Source organism: Mus caroli, unplaced genomic scaffold (genome assembly GCF_978045245.1).
Source record: "Mus caroli unplaced genomic scaffold, Mus_caroli_1 scaffold_18, whole genome shotgun sequence".
Taxonomy (NCBI): Eukaryota; Metazoa; Chordata; class Mammalia; order Rodentia; family Muridae; genus Mus; species Mus caroli.
In genome coordinates this window covers 45,178,440-45,195,322 of record NW_028227273.1, presented here as the reverse complement: position 1 = coordinate 45,195,322, position 16,883 = coordinate 45,178,440, and the positions used below count along the sequence as shown (strand labels likewise).

The 16,883-nt window shown below is 47.3% G+C and overlaps 1 protein-coding gene across 4 annotated transcripts in view; it reads right to left on the bottom strand.

Annotated features, from left to right (window-relative positions):
• Window positions 1–16,395, bottom strand: part of Daam2 (dishevelled associated activator of morphogenesis 2) — a 106,367-nt gene extending 89,972 nt beyond the window's left edge. For all 4 annotated transcript variants that reach the window (XM_021186429.2, XM_029471083.2, XM_029471082.2 and 1 more), the window contains exon 1: window positions 16,279–16,395. The gene's annotated coding sequence lies outside the window, so the exon portion shown is untranslated. The remainder of the gene's footprint in view (window positions 1–16,278) is intronic.
• Between the last annotated feature and the right edge of the window lie 488 nt (window positions 16,396–16,883).

Here is a 16,883-nt window from a genome sequence, read left to right as displayed (position 1 = left end):
TGTGTGTGTGTGTGTGTGTGTGTGTGTGTGTGTGTGTGTGTGTGTGTGTGTGTATATATATATATATATATATATATATATATATATATATATATATTTGAACTTGCTTCTTCATTGGAAAATTTAGAGAGCCTTATGGATAGAGGAGAAGAAACAGTGCCTTTACACACTGTCTGGGAGACAGACAGCTTGTCGCTGAGCTGTTACCCCAGCCATGAATCCCTGAGAACAGAAGTCTCAGCTGTTCCCAGACAATGTGTGGCATGTCTTTTTTGTAGACCTCATTGGCCTTGTCTATAAAGAGCTCAGGGTGCTCTCCTTGAGCCCTCACTGGTGAGACACACTCTATGGAATCAGGAACAATGGAGCCACAAGAGCTACCTGTCCACCTCACTGCTGATGGAAGCACCGATGTCTACCACTGCATGGTGGTAAAGTTGCTCCTCCCACAGCAGCTGCCTGGAAGTGACCGTACTGTCATCTACAAATGATCAAAGAGAGAGTCAAGATGCCTTCAATTTAAGGTGTCGCCCACTCTGACTCCTGGATCCTTCTCCTGTGGCATTTTCAAATACTTTGAAGACTCATCCGTGTATGAGATCCTGGTACAAGGATGGTGGTGAATGTACGTGTAGTCGGGATATGCACCAGAGCAGACCCTCATGTCACTCCCCTTCATAGCTCCAGCCGACACGCCGTCTGTGCGGCCTGGGAGGAGGTGCTTCTAAGTTTAATGGTTAAGCAATGAAGGAAATAAAAAGCATCACTAGTTCAGCATGTAGATGGCACCTAAAATATACCTTGGGGTGCCTTGTTCCTATTAAGCCCTGCCTGATTTCTCTTGGAACCTAGAATCCTGAGCGAACGAAAACAACCTAAGATAATAATAATAATAATAATAATAATAAATAATGTAGGAGGTATATTCTTCACCCTGAGGCATTCTGAATACATTTCTTCTTCTTCTTCTTCTTCTTCTTCTTCTTCTTCTTCTTCTTCTTCTTCTTCTTCTTCTTCTTCTTCTTCTTCTTCTTCTTCTTCTTCTTCTTCTTCCTCTTCCTCTTCCTCTTCCTCTTCCTCTTCCTCCTCCTCCTCTTCTTCTTTTTTCTTCTTCTTCTTCTTCTTTCTTCTTCTTCTTCTTTCTTCTTTCTCCTCCTCCTCCTCCTCTCCTCTTCCTCCTCCTCTTTATCTTTTGCGGAGAGCAAGATGTCTCGGCTCAGCAAGTAAAAGCTCTTGCCTGATAACCTAAGTCCAATCCCTGTGTCCCACGTGATAAAAGGAGAAAAAAAAAGGAGGAAACAAACTCTAATAAGTTGTGCTTTGATCTCCATGCACGTGCACCCCTTCACACACACACACCACAAAACGAATAAAATTTAATGTTAGAATTTATACCTTCTTGCTTGTGTTATATGGCATATGTGCTCAAGTGTGCACACACATAAATGATAGCATGCACATGCCACAGCACACATGTGGAGGACAAAAGAGAACCTTGGGTGGGTGTTGGTCCTTACCTTCTGCCTTGCTCCAAACAGTGTGTCTTTGTTGTTCACTGCCCTGTAGGCCAGGATACCTGGCCTAGGAGCTCCTGGGGTCACTTCTGTCTTCACTTCCCAAGATGCTGGCGGAGAGCTGGGTTTACAGATGTGTGCTACAGCATACTGGGCTCTGAACTGAGGTCCTCATGGTAGCAGAGCAAGTATTTCCATGCCAAGCTGTTTCTTCAGCCCATCCTGAGTCCCTGAACACGTTGATTCACTCTTCCTTTGAAGGTTCATCGCAGGACGACCATTTGCAGGCAAAGGAACAGACTCTGGTCCTGAGGCTGCCATCCTAGTGAGTGGCTCACTTGAATTCCATTCCTTAGATTCCTGGAATCTGCAGTGGAGGCCCTCAGCTCTACAGAAGCTCCTGCTAAACACAGCCAAGCCCTCCCATGCCTATCACTGTTCCAGAATCTGGTGGAACACAGCTGTGGAGTTAATAAGAAAGTAATTCCCCCTTTCATCTTTATCTCTGACACACAGTCAAAGCCTGGAGGCCTTGAAAAATCTGCTGATTCCTTCTTTATTTATCAGAAAGAGCTTCCAGTCCCCAGGCTTAGCACATACACTGTCCCATTCAATCAGTACATAGTAACTGGCATCTGGCTCCTCCTCAAGTGACCAATCACAACCCTTAACAGCTGAGAATCAACCAAGCTTCACCGGGGTACCTCTCATTGCTCCCCGACCTGACATAGCTTCGTTCTGTCCTCTGGGGTGACACCACGTGTGCCTAAGACTGAGGCTGAGGAAGGCTCAGTGGCTCCTAGAATACTGGTGAGTTCTCAGAAGGCAGAAGTCCATCTACCTCGTGGTCCTGAGTACCAACATCCACATCCCACTACAAAACGTATTAACCCTGTATCCTTTGCCCTTTGCACACACACACACACACACACACACACACACACACACACACACACATACATAGACACAAGTGATTGATTTTTACTAGACTAGTGGAATATTAGTAAGCTCAGAAAAAGGAAGTGATTGTAGCTATGCCCTCATTCCCTGCACATAAATGGATGAAGGAGAAAGTAAAAAGAGGAACATGCATGGATAAAAGTGCCATGCAGCCTCCAAGTGTCCCCAGGAGATGGCTGGGTGTCTGCCCACATGCTAGCGGTTACCAAGGCTAACACCAATCCTAACCTTCCAGATTCTTCACTGGAAGATGGACCATCAGCACAGGGGTCTCTGACAGGGAGAACAGCTCGTCACAGTTTCATCTGGCAGGAAAAGGTATGAAAAGAAGAAGAAAGCCAGACCCAGTCTTACTAGGAACAGAAAGCATTGCCATCACCCCAGACGGATGATAGGGGTTAAAATTAAGCTATAGAGGACAGGGGATGTGGCTCAGTTGCTTGAGTGCTTGTTGAGCATGTATGAAGCCCTGGGTTCTATCCCTGGCACTTCAGAAACTTGGCGTGGTGCTCCACATCTGTAACCCCAGCACATGGGAGAAGGACACAGGAGGATCAGGAAGACCAAGATCACTGTGTAGACAGGAATGCCCTCCATACTGCCAGGGCATGAACATGCATTCCAATGCACTGAGGACTGTCTCCGTTTCTGTCTGTTTGCCCACTGTCCCGTCTAGCTAGCACCCCTTCTACTCTTAAGAGTTCCAGTGTAGGCAGCAAATTACATGCTTGCCTTTGCCTTCCAGGAAATTCATGACTTTCTCCAACAGCAATTTAGCTTCCCAAGGCGATGGACTTGTCTTATTTTGGCTCCTCTTTCCACAGTATCTCCTCTTAGAGTCTACACAGATCCCAAGGAGACAAACCTCATGGAGCTCCTAAGATAAAAGAAGCCACCCCCCAGGGGTCTTAAAGTCTCCATCATTTCAGATTTCTACCCTGACTGCCTATATGATTTAGGCAAAGCCAGTGAAGGGCCTGGCAAAATTATTCAGGAGGTCAAAGTAAGTGCCACTTAAGCCTGGCAATGGGAGTGGGAGTCCCTGATGCACACAGTGGGAGGAGGGAACTGACTCCTAAATGTTGCTCTCTGACATCCACATGTGTATTGTGGCATACACAGACACACACACATGCGCACATACTCACACACACAAAAAAATAGGGAGGGAGAATGGGAGAGAGAGAGGGGTGGAAGACAGAGACAAGGAGGGAGAGAGAGAGAAGAGAAGAGAAGAGAGGAGAGGAGAGGAGAGGAGAGGAGAGGAGAGGAGAGGAGAGGAGAGGAGAGGAGAGGAGAGGAGAGGAGAGGAGAGGAGAGGAGAGGAGAGGAGAGGAGAGGAGAGGAGAGGAGAGGGGGTAGGTGGGGGAATACTCAAGTCTCCTCATCTGAGCTTCAGGTCCTTCATCCATAAGACAGTATGAGTATATTCATCTCATATGTTTGCTGCAAGGATCTAGTTAAGTAGAGAAATGAAGAACACCAAGCACCATGCCTGCTGGAGAGGGCCACCTCTTGCAGGCTTCTTGGAACATGAAGGCTCTCATCCAGGAGGAGTGTCAAGTACCCACACTGCCAGCTTGTGCCTGTTTCTTAGTCTTGAAGGCAATGGAGGGACTCGAGGAATGGTTCACGGGCTAGGAGCACTTGCTACTCTGGCAGAGGACCAGGTTACAACTGACTGCAAACCCAGCTGGAGGGGCTCTGACACCCTCTTCTGGATGCTGTAAGCACCTGTCTATGGGTACCTGGTTTGTACCCATAGACAAATATACTAATTAAATAAAAGAGTAAAATATGGAAAATGCAGAACAAGTCCCTATCTCCCAGTGCAGACTACTCAGTCCCAATGAGCCAGCCAAGTCCACTCCCAGGGACACACCAACAGAATTGCTTCTGCATGTTCACAGGACAGCAGTGTGAACATTCAGCAAAGCGAGTCACAGCAGCCTCAAACTTGGAAGCCATCCACGTGCCCAACAAGAGAGAAGTGGATAAACTGAGGGATTTCTCCACACTGCGTGAGATACCCCACACCAATGAGAACACACCATCTACGCTTTGGCAAGCAGAAGAAGCCAGAGTTGTGAGTGCCTGCCATATGTGTCTGTTTCTAAGAAGCTCGTGACCAAGAAACACTATTTCACAGTGCAAGAAGTCAAGATGGTGGAAGGGACAGCACCCAGAAATGACATACTCAATGTCTTCTTGCGAAGGGCACTCCAGAACGTCTTGCTGCTTGGTCTGAGCACTGACTACACAGGTTGTCAAACTCCTGAAATGCTACTCAACTCTACACTTGTAAACTCTATTTTCTAAATCACACAAAACTTTGGTAAAGAGTCAATGTAACGTTTTATTGGTGTGTGTGTGTGTGTGTGTGTGTGTGTGTGTGTGTGTGTGTGTGTGTATGTGTGTGTGTGTGTGTGTGCTGGTGCGTGTTAAGGTCTCGGCAAAACATTAAGGCCTAGATAGAATGTTAAGGCCTAGGTAGCTGTTAGCTGGCTAGCCAGCTACTATAAGAAACTTTCTCATACTCTTTCTGCTGTTACTAAGAAACTTTCTCATGGCCCAATTGATTATATATTCTGTTATGTTCTGTGCCCTTGGAAACCAATCATGATAGAAGTCAATAGAACTGCATGGTATAGCTACCCACAATAAGTCTGAACCCAAACCACCCACCCAGCAGTACTTCCTGCACCTGTGTATGGGCTTGTATGGTAGAAGCTGCCCCTGGGGTGAACCCCATAACAAGAGAGACACCTGCACCAATATCAGAAACTATTTGGAATAAGACTTTCACTTTAAGTAGTAGGTGAGTAAAGTTTAAGTTCCTAAGCCCTCCCTGGGAACAGACATCCTACTTGACAGAAAGAGACACCCTGATTGGCAAGTTAAGACATTAATGTTAGGCAAGTCCCACCCTGGGAGACAGGTTAGAACATGAATATTAGATAAGGCAAGTTTCCTGCTACAGTTGGATACCCCAGCCAATGGCAGCAAGAGACGTGTACAACACAGACATGTTCCTAAGGAAATCCCCTATCCCTAAATCCTGATTGGTGGAATAACTTGGTACAGATGTTTGTAGATGTTAGGCTTAAAAAGCCCGAATTGTGTCCTTGATTAATCAGTCTTGGAGTGTGGTGTTTGGTAGACCATCCCTATTTGACTGAGCTCTGTGTCTGAGTGGTTTGTACAGTGATTCCAGATGCCAGCAGTGTGTTCACCCATACCTGTTCATATAGAGATCAGAGGGCACCACCAGGAGTCTTTGTTTATTGTTCTCCACCCTAAATTTTGATTCAGTGTCTCCCTGAATCTGGAGCTCCCCTATTCCTCTCTGCTATCTAGTCAGCAAGTCCCTGGGATCCCCCGGACTCTGACTACACCACACCAGAGCTAGAGTTATAGGTGTTTTCCACCACACCCAGCTTTTATGCGGGTGCTGGGGATCCAAACTCAGGTCCCCACAGTTTCTCCCTAGCCCAAACTCTGAGAGTTGGGCTGACTAAGTAGGAAGGAGACTCTTAGTAAAAGTTAATAGGGTACTTCATTTAATAAATATTTGCTGTTCTCTGTGCTAGACAACAATATAGACTGCTGAGCACACAGCTAATGAGACTGGGCTCGTTCATCCTCTTTACCTTCACCACCATCTTCTTCATCATGACCTACATCAGCACCAATACCAAGCCTTCCTAGTGCTCCTCACTACATACAAGGTGTGGTTTTTCTTTTTTTTTTTTTTTTTAAGAGCAAAAATGCATAGGCTTTATTTACATAGGAATCTACTTTACAGGGGAGGAGCTAGAGACCAAGCTGAAGTAACTTGTGCATGGCCACACAACTCATCAAGTGAGCATACTGTTTTATGCTCTGAAAACCAGCCTTGCGTCCTTTCTCATAGTGAAGGAGTCTTGTCAGCTCTACCAGCCCCTGCTGCCAGCAAGTGGCTATGGAAGCCAACATCTTTACCTTCATCCAGTAAGTAGTGAAGCAGCATCAGTTTTGTCTCCGAATGGCAGAGCAATTCCCAGTTCTATCCCTGTCCAGTTGCAATGTCTCACAGAGGTTGATAAATATCCTGGAAAGGGGAGCTACAGATGCCAGGGATGTGTGGCTCAGTTAGTAGAGCACTTGCCAAGCATCCAGGAAGTCCAGGGTTCAATCCCCAGCACTGGTGAAAGCCAGTTTTGTGATGCACACCTGTAATCCCAGCACTGGGGAGGGAGAGTCAAGAGGACCAAGAATTCAAAGGCCAGCCTGAGGTACAAGAGACCCTGTCTCAAAATGAAAAATAAAAAATTTTTAAAAAATGAGAGTTAAAAAGATTAGTTCGTCTACTGCCAAAGCCCACAGAAACTCAATTAATTTCCAATTAACTTGAAAGCTATTTCTGGCTGGGGGAGTATTGACATACCTCCCCTCAGATCCCCCCTCACCTGGTGGCACTCTCTTCTCATCCTTCCTGGTCAAGAAGGGACATCAAGCTGGGGGCTGTGGTACCTCAGTGGAAACAAGGGAGTGTCCCTGGGGAAAGTAGTCTGAGGGTGGACGGTGAGTCCACGTCCACATCCCTGAGCCTGGCACGTCAAGCTTACTTCCCTCAAATAAGCTTTGCTTTGGCACACAGGCTGGAGGAGTAGTGTACATAACCCAGCGGGTGGAATGCTCAAAGTGCAGACCAGCAGCCTGGATACTGGGCACAGAAAAGGCAAGAAAATAAGCACCCACAAGGAGTTGGGTCTGGCAAAGAGATCCGCACAGGTGTGACATGAAAATTTACACAGCCAGGGGGGAGTTTGCACAACCCCATCCCCAGATCACCTCTTCCTCTTACAAAAGCCCTAAAAAGGTAGAGACAGGTTCCCAAAGGCCGATTGATCTAGCCCCATCCCATATGCAGGCAGGACAGTGACCCAGCCATCTATCTGGTCATGCTCCTAACTACATAGACCCATTCCCCTCAGATGAGCTTGGAGGTGAGAGGCAAAGAAATTTGGCATTACCTGTCAAAGCCTTAGCTCAGCCTGCCTTTTTATTACACAACCCTACAGAGAAACATCAGCTGGCTATCACCAAGAAGGAGCTCAAAACAGAAAACATACTTTTTTCATAGTGTCTAGCCACCAGTGGGATTGAGGGAAACACAAGTCCTTTCAAGACAAGTTCCTATCTGTTGTTAGAGCTTGTGGAGCTTTCTAGGCTCTGTGCTAAGTCATGGCATACATCATCACGTCATCAACTATCCTGACAACCCTGTGAGAAGGAGATGCTGCTATCTCCAACTCACAGATGATATCTGTGGCTGGACCACAGACATCACCAGGCGAGAATTATTATTTAGCGAATATGTGTGTGTGTGTGTGTGTGTGTGTGTGTGTGTGTGTGTGTGTGTGTGTTGAAACCACAGGTTGATGTTGGGTGTCCTAAATCACTCTCCACTCCACACCCCCTGAATCTGGAGTTCACCATTTCAGATAGACTGATCGGCCAGCCAGCATCAGGGGCTGTCTGTCTCCGAGTCCCCAATGCTGGGCTTCCTGCTTCCTGCCTCTGCACCTAGATTTTTACGTGAGTGTTGGGGGGGGGTGAACTTGTGTCCCCATGTTTGCACAGCGAGCACTTTACCGACTGAGCCATCTCCCCTGTTCCACTGATTTTTCAGTTCCTCACATAACAGCATGTGTACAGCGGGGCCAGCATGAACACCGTTGCTGTCCCTGGCCTTTTAAAAGGTGGTTCCACAAGATCCACTCGGGTTATCAAAAGAAGTACTTAATAGAGGAATGTTTCTACAGGTATTCCAAAGGAACTTCATTTGAACATTAGTATACAGTCTTACCTGCCACCAAATAGATCTGCTACTGAGCTCTATAAAGCAGGGCTGGTGAGATGGCTCAGAAGGTAAGAGCACTGGCTGCTCCTGTAAAGAACTCTGGTTTGATTCCCAGAGCTGGTAGCTCACAATCATCTGTGACACTAGGTCCAAGGGATCCCACATGTTCTTCTGGCCTTTATGGGCACCAGGCACACACATGGTGCACATACATGCAGACTCACCAAGCACCCATCCACATAAAATAAATAAAAAATAAAATTTTATCAAAACTTTTAAAAATTAAAAGAAAATTTACACAGCAGTGTTCCCCCTTCTGTAGGGGTTGGGGGGAGCACCTCTGTTGTTTGATCCCCTCTGTTGCTACATCAGTCAACACTACTCGAAGCCAACCATGCCAAACCAATGGTCAGTGGTCTTGGCACACAGCCATAAAAAGCCAAATAAGCCAAAATCCTTCGTTTTACATCTTCTGATGAGCACTCCAAGAGTTGCTCTTCCATTTATCCATCATTCAATCTCCCTAGCTACCCACTAAGAGAGGCATTTCAGATGGTAGGGACCACTAATGGTGCAAGTATCTCCATTTCACACATCGTGGGTACTTGTTGCCAATGTACTGGGTAGTTACTGTCCACATACTGGGTAGTTGCTGCCCACATGCTGGGTAGATGTTCCGTATGGTGGAGGCTGCTCGCTCTGCCACTTGCATCAGCACACAGATGAGGCTCAGTCATTGTCCAAGGGTTATTAACTCGGCTATGACTGCCCTGTTGGGGTAAGAGGGGTGAATTCTGCAATGCATCTTGGCTCTTAAGAGCCCTGAATTTATAGAAGGTCTGAAGGTGACTGAAGTGAGATATTAAATGCTATTACTGAGTAGTGTACTGAACTCAAGGGAGGGACACAGGCTAGTCATCTGGAGCCTTTCACAGGAATTTTAAGAGACAGCATGATGTTGGAAAAATCTTTCAAGGATGAGCAGGTCAGGAAGACAAAAGTTGGAAAAAGTCTCTTGGGTTCTCGGGTACGCAGAACTGCAAACAAGGGCGTAGAGGCAGGGAAAGCCTCTGCCTACATTCAGGGCTATAAAACCTACATTGACACTTAAGGACTGATAGGCTTTCCGACTGGACATGCCTATTGGTCTTATAGACCTGCTGTACTTACACCATCTAGGCCTGACCTCCATCTACTCTCTTGCCAGGCTACCCATATCTTGGGAACCTCGGGCAGCCTCCACCATGCCAGACAGCTTCCTGGGACTTCTTTTCTGGCACCTCCTTTGTTCTATCTGATGAAGATGGCATCAGACTTTGACTCTAACCTCCTTAACATTCTCTCTACTTGGCTGATTGCTAGTGACGACAGCAATCAAAGCTCCAAGCTAAGTGCTGACAACATTTATTAACCTTCAAGGGAGGTACTGATGTACACAAACATCCATTTCTCTTATGGGAGACAAACAATCCAATAGGCAGGCAAGGTAAGTTACAAGATGCAAGTGGGGGAGTTGGAAATTATGCCTGCGTTTTATAGACTCTTAAAAACCCTATCCTTTTCTCTTCTTGGTGTGTTATACACATGCATTTGTGTGTGTTTTTATGCATGCATGTGTATATGCATGTGTATATAGGTATGCAAGCACATGTGTTTGCAGGTGGAAGCTAGCTATCAACCTGGGGTACCATTCCTCAGGGACTGTCCACCTTGTTTTTGAGACAGGGTCTCTCATTGGCCTAGAACACATGGCTTAGGCTACGGTGCATGGCAAGCTATTTCCCAGCCCAGGTTTGTGGGTGAGGTAGCTGCCAACCTTCTATTTATTCCAGTAGACAGTCACATAGAAGGGATCACCTTCTAGCTGTTGTGGGCAACATAGATCTGTGACCCAATTCCTCGCCTTCGAGGATTGTTGATAAGCTTTGAATAAATGGCTTATTCACTTTGATTCATGGACCAATGACCAACACGAGGACTTTCGGAACTTACAACTGAAGACAAGAGAGACAGAGCATTTTGTTGGGCACCAAATGCTTTTCGAGAGCCTGTGGAGCTTTCTCTTTGTCTCCTGCAAAACCCTGAGATGCAAGCATGTTTATTTTTCTCATTAACAGTGTAAGAAGATGACGAAAGGCTGAACAGCTTGAGGTCTGGTGGTGACAGAACTCAAATTTCAAAACACTTGATTTCAAAGCTTACACCACAGATCCTAAATAGTATTCAGATGCACCAGACCCCACTCACCTCCCTCCCTTCCTTCCTTCCTTCCTTCCTTCCTTCCTTCCTTCCTTCCTTCCTTCCTTCCTTCCTTTCTCTCTCTCTCTCTCTCTCTCTCTCTCTCTCAGTCTCTTTCTTTCTTTCTTTCTTTCTTTCTTTCTTTCTTTCTTTCTTTCTTTCTTTCTTTCTCTCTCTCTCTCTCTCCCTCTCTCTCTCTCTCTCTCTCTCTTTCTTTCTTTCTTTCTTTCTTTCTTTCTTTCTTTCTTTCTTTCTTTCTTTCTTTCTTTCTTATGATTACCTATAGGTATCTTCATGCTGTATGAGGCTAAAAACATTTATAACTACCTTATTTGTGTATGTATGTGAACAAATGTGTAAGTGTGTGTGTGTGTGTGTGTGTGTGTGCTTTCATGTACGCATGTGTATATATATTCATGTGGAAGCCAGAGGTCAAGTTCTTGCATCCTGCCTCAGGTGCTTGCCTACCTTGTTGTAGCTATGTGCTTTGTTTTTTGGGGTTTTTTTGTTTTTGTTTTTGTTTTATGTTGTTTTTTTTTTTATGTTTTTGAGACAGAGTCTCTCATTGACCTGGAGATCGCTAACTCTGCAGGGCTTGCTGGACAAGAAGTTTCAGGGATTCACCTGTCTCCGCCTCCCAAGTTATAGAACTACAACAAAGATAGTTTGCATGGTTTGCAAAACCTGCACCATGTCTCAGGTTTTGTTTTTGTGTGTGTTTGGTTTCTTAATGTGGGCTCTGTGGGCTTGAACTCAGGTCCCCACACTTGCAAGGGGGAATATTTTACCAACTGAGCCACATTGCTCTAGACACACCTGGCTCTTAGACACAAACAAGGTTAAGTGTGGTGCAGTAGTGCAAGGTAGATCATTACCATCAAGAATAAGGATTCTAGAATTACAGAAAAATAAAGTACCATTCCTGATCCCAGCACTTGTTTTTCATTAGATGCTGCAAATTATTTCTTGTCTTCCATTCTCAGTCTTCCTGTTTCAACAATGGACATGATGGTGAAAACTACCCCTCCCCTGACAGAACAGCCCCTGGTCCAAAGCTATGACTATGATGGCAAAGACACTACTAAGACAATTCACGTCAAAATATCCATCCAATACCATCAGACAGAATGGAAGATGCGATGGGAAGAATCATAAGCAGATAGATGGGCATAGGGATGCTCTGATAGGACACTGCTTGTAAAATAGGGTGCAGAGGTAGGATCTAGCTGTTTCAGTTGCCTGTCTCACTCACTCATTCATTCGCTCATTCATCCACTTGGCCAGTGTTTACTGTCTTCCTTTTCAGAGAACCTAGGAAGTTACTCAAAACACCTCTAAGTGACCAGTGTCTAAGAAGCCTGGGGAAGCATGAGCGAAATGATACCCACGCTCAAAGCAAGGTGCCTCCTCCCTCTGTGGCATCTCAGCTGTGCAGTCTGAGGGCCTCATCAAGAAATGAAAACACACAAACCCAAAAAATGTGAGGAGAGCTTTGGAAGCAACCGACGCAGCCAAAACGAAGGAATTCACTGACCCCCCAATCTGGCCCATCTCAAGAGAAGTTGGCCACTGACTGAGCCTCTTAAAAAGCTTAAAGATCATCCCAGGCCATGGTTAAAGAGAAAGCTCCAACAAAACAAAAACAAATGTGATCTTCAAAGCCTTAAATGTCAACTTGAAGGATGACTTAGAAGCTCTGGGATGAACCAAGAGGCCCTGCAGCTGCCCCTTCAGCCTTCAGAGTTGTCACCCATGGATGATGTGGCACCCCCTCCCGTACCCTCTAGAGCTCAAGCTCCCATCCTGTAGCTCTGCACACGGAGGGGGTGGGGGCTGCCTAACTAACCTTGGCCTCGAAGTTTGTCAAACAAGATTGGCTGACCTGCTCTACCTTGTTATCCTCCCCTTCCTTTCACACACACACACACACGCAAAGATGCATACATACACACAGCACTCAGAAGATCCCAACACAGTACACACACACACACACCACACTGCACCACACCACACACACATACATATAAACCACAACACACACACACACACAAGAACACCACAAACACAGAAGCATGCACGTATATACCTCATACTACATATACATACATACATACATACATACATACATACAAACACACACACACAGCACTGCACATGCGCACAATGCAGCATACACATACATACACAGACACCATATACACAATACCACATACAAAAACACACCACACACACCCACACACACACCACAAACCAGACCACACAGACATCATACACACACAAACCACACACACATACACACATACCACAGATGCATACACATGCACCTCATCACATATACACACACAAACCACGAACCATCCCCCACACATACACACCATACACATACACACACAAACCACACATACCACACACACAGCCCACCCATCTCATTTCTTCCTCTCTAAACAGCTCACTCAAAGAGAGATCTCCACATTGCCTCCGCCATTGGAATACAGCCTTGGGCACACTCATGGGCCACTCTCCCTAGCTAGCTTTCCTACAGGAAGCAGGAATAACCTGAGGACCAGGCTCTCCAGCCATTGGTCTGGCACCCTGGGAAATACAAGATCACCTTCCAGTGAGATGCCTCTTGCCAAATAATTCAAGCTCCTGAAGAGTGAAACACTGAATATTGAAAAATAAATACAATATCCCCTTTATTAAGAGTCCACAGTATCCGAGGTTCCGTTCTTAGTCTTGTATCATAAATGCCAGTTCTGTACTAATCATGGTGCCTATATCTGTTCTCCCGACGAGGAAGTGGAAGTCCGGAAGACTGGATGCCCCAGGATACTCATTCGCACACAAGTCTCTGTTCATGCCGAAAGCAGGCTGCTTGAGAATTAGCACTCTTTCCACAGTGCAGGCTGCCTCTGGGAGCCATAGCTGAGTGTTGGAACCCTCCACACTCCCTGGCTGTCTCCATCTAAATAGTCATGGATACCAAACCAATGGCACCCCATGTTCTTTCTGCCAGGTGTGTTTGCTCCTGGAGGTCTTCAGTGATGCCTTAGATGTGTCTCTGCTAAGCAATGAATGGACTGGATTGCAGAGAGGGCAGAAGCCAGAGAGGGCAGCCTAGTGTCAGTGGTATGGAAATTCATCTCCAGTCTGAGGTCGGTGAAGTGTCTGTCATCTATAGGGTAAGATGGAGATTCCACAAATGGGTTTGGAAAAACCTTAGGTACTGAAGAAAGCTAAGAGCTCCCCCTTACTGTGAGCTCTCTGAGGAGTCACACACTGGGGCATCGCACACATTGGGGTGAGAGTCCTCTTGTGGATTCCCTCTGCTCTTGAATATTAATAGCACATTAATATTACCTTCTACTTTAAGTGCTTGGGTTGAAGGAGCTCAATACTTGGCCACAGGAAAATCAAAAGCGAAGACCCCCAAACTTTGCTCCTTTCTCTTCCCTCCTACTTAATAATCAGATTTCTCTGAACCCAAGACTGACCAATGATGGGGACCGTTCCCTGTACTGAATCAAAAGAACCTGGAGGTCAGGGTATGGGAAACAAGACCATGGAGAGAAAGTGAGTCCCCAGTGAAGCCCTCTGCCTCCCACAGCTCTCCAGGCACAAAGCACCCAGACTCTGCTTGCTGTGCTGTGAGCCCTGTTCTCCCAGCCTCCACCTTCCCCAGTTTAAGCCAGAGGGTTGTCTCTTCTTCTTTTGTCCTGATGGGGGCACAAGTATTCCCCGAGTCTTTCAGCATCTGGAGAAGTTTTGAAAACCGGACTAAGTCAGGTTAGAGCGGGCACAACTCCTCAGAGGAGACTGAGACAATAATAGCGCCCTTGTGTGGGTTTTTGTGTTGTTTTGTTGTTGTTGCTTTAAAAGAAATAAAAAAAGAAGGAGGTGGGATGAAGTTCACAATGTGGATGGAGAAATCGGAGAAATGCTTCCATGCCCAAGGCAAGAATTGACACCACAGTCATGTCTGCGTAAGCACGAGCCCCGTGCGCATCCACAGAGACCCAGCCACCGCTGACACACTCTTCTCCCCTGTCTCACATCACCACCACGCACACACTTCATGGCATGGCTGCCTGCTCAGTCGTTTCCGGTACTTCCCAGGGGGTCAATTTGTATAATTTTTAAAATCCTCCCCAAATCTCAACTTCCTGTGGTTCTGTTTTTATTTCCAGATTTCCTTCCTTCCCGTGGTCTGTTCATTCCCTCTCTCTCTCTCTCTCTCTCTCTCTCTCTCTCTCTCTCTCTCTCTCTCTCTCTCTCTCTCTCTCTCTCTCTCTCTCCCACCCCCCACCATAGGGTGAGTCCAGGCTTCCTCCCTCCCATCCAAACATTGTTAGTTGGCTCTGCTGCAAGATGTAAAACTAGAGACTTCAGAGACAGCATGGCTGCCAATCCAGGCTCTCTTTCCGTCACTTGTTTGCCATCCCTGCTACGGACACATGTACAGGATTGTACACTGTGTATTTTCTGGTTGGTGGACCCCTGTGGCCACCCCCCCCCCAAAACAACCCAACACAACTCCATTCTCTCCTGAGAAACAGATGCCACACAGAGAAGGACAATACAAAACTGGAAAAGCTCTTGAGAGTCAGAAAAGTGACTTCTGTGCCCCTGGGGACTTCCAGACAACCCCCCTGGGGGGGGGGATGCTGCCCTCCCACCATCCCAGGAACTGGCCACACACTCCCCAGGACTGCAGAGAAGCAGCCAAGGCAGAGAGAGAGTTAAACCAAGCCCAGACTGCAGCAATCTGTGTTCAATTTTGATAAAAATCTCTCTTGCTCTCCCCTACCGCCCCCTCCCTCTGCCCACAGCTCAAACAAGTCTCTTTATGTTACCAGTATACATTTTGTTTTGGGTGCTGCAGCCCGTGTCCCTCCCAGAGAACCTGAAGTTAGCCCACTATGGGCACATGGGGCAGAAACATCCACCCCCACTCCTGACACAGAGCTGGACACAGGACTACAGCAGCCAGCAGCACCATCATCTCCTCCTCCTCTCCTCCCTTCTCCTCCATCATATTCCTCCTGCCCTCCCTTCTCCTCCTCCTCCTTCTCTCCCACCCTGTTACCTGTGGCCACACTAAATCCTTTCTGCGTTAAGTCAGAATCCCAGTGCATCGAAGGTTAGACCCCAACATAGCAAGAGTTTGGGCTGTCCCACAGGTGCCAAGGGCCACAGCCTGAGGATTCTCTCTCCCTGATCTCCCTGATGCTTCTCAGCTGCCCAAGGTCCCGCTATCTGAAGAACAAGAGCCACTCCACTAGGCTGCCCATCCTCCTTGTTAAGGCCCTGCCTACAAGTGGGAGCTGTCGGCTTGGAAAGACTTCAGTCCACCTAACAGAACGCACACACCGAAACAGGCAAAGTAGCCACCGAAGAAGTTGTCAGCATCTGGGAGCGGGTGCTATCTATGTCGTTTCGCTCAAGCCATCAGGAGTCTAATTGCAAAGCCGCTAAAAAGTTTTCCAAAGTTTTCCGAAGCCGTGTACAGTGAGTGGCCCGATGCACACACTCCTCACTCCACCCCCTCTGCACGCACACACAGCCCACTCCAGGATCCGAGTCTCTGCAAACATTTTCCAGAACAAAACAGGCAGCTGCTGGAGGGGCTGCCTTTCCGACGCCAACGCAACAGGGAAAAGTAAAGCGGCAGAAAAGTGTCCTGATGTCGCCCCGCTACTAAGTCTCCAGTGCTGCACCTACCCTGAGGCCCGCATGGCACTGTGAGGCTGCTGCTGTCCCGGCTTCCCGCAGGCACCGCGCTCGCTTGCTCAGCTCAGTCCTTGGCTGCTCCGGACTCCGGAGAAAGCAGGCTGCTCCCTCCCGGCCGGCCTCGCGCCGCCGCCCGCCCCGCTCTGACGTCAGGCGTCTTGGAGCTAGGGATATTTATGGCTAGGAGAGACTCTGGCTTTTTCCCCTAGGTGCTGATCCGATGGCAGCAACTTGGGAGTTGATTTGCAGTTTTCACACTGGGAACTGACTGGGACAGAGACAGCCACTGGCACACAGCAGGACCAGCAGGACGAGGGCTGCTCTTTCTCACTTTGGCATCTATCCCTTCTTGGGGGCTGCCTTTTTTTGGAAGCATATCAGGGTCAAAGAGGAGAAAAGTGGCCACCTGAGCAGAACACTCCCCTCCTCTGGCCAACTAGCAGAGGACCATGTGGGGAGCCAGCTATCAGGCTGGAAAGCAGGGTGCCTTCGCTGGGCAGTGTATGCCTGGAAGGTGTTGGCAAGAGAGATAAGCCAGCAGCACAGAGCAACCACTAATTAGAAGGCTTGCACCACACCCTAACAACTTTTCCACT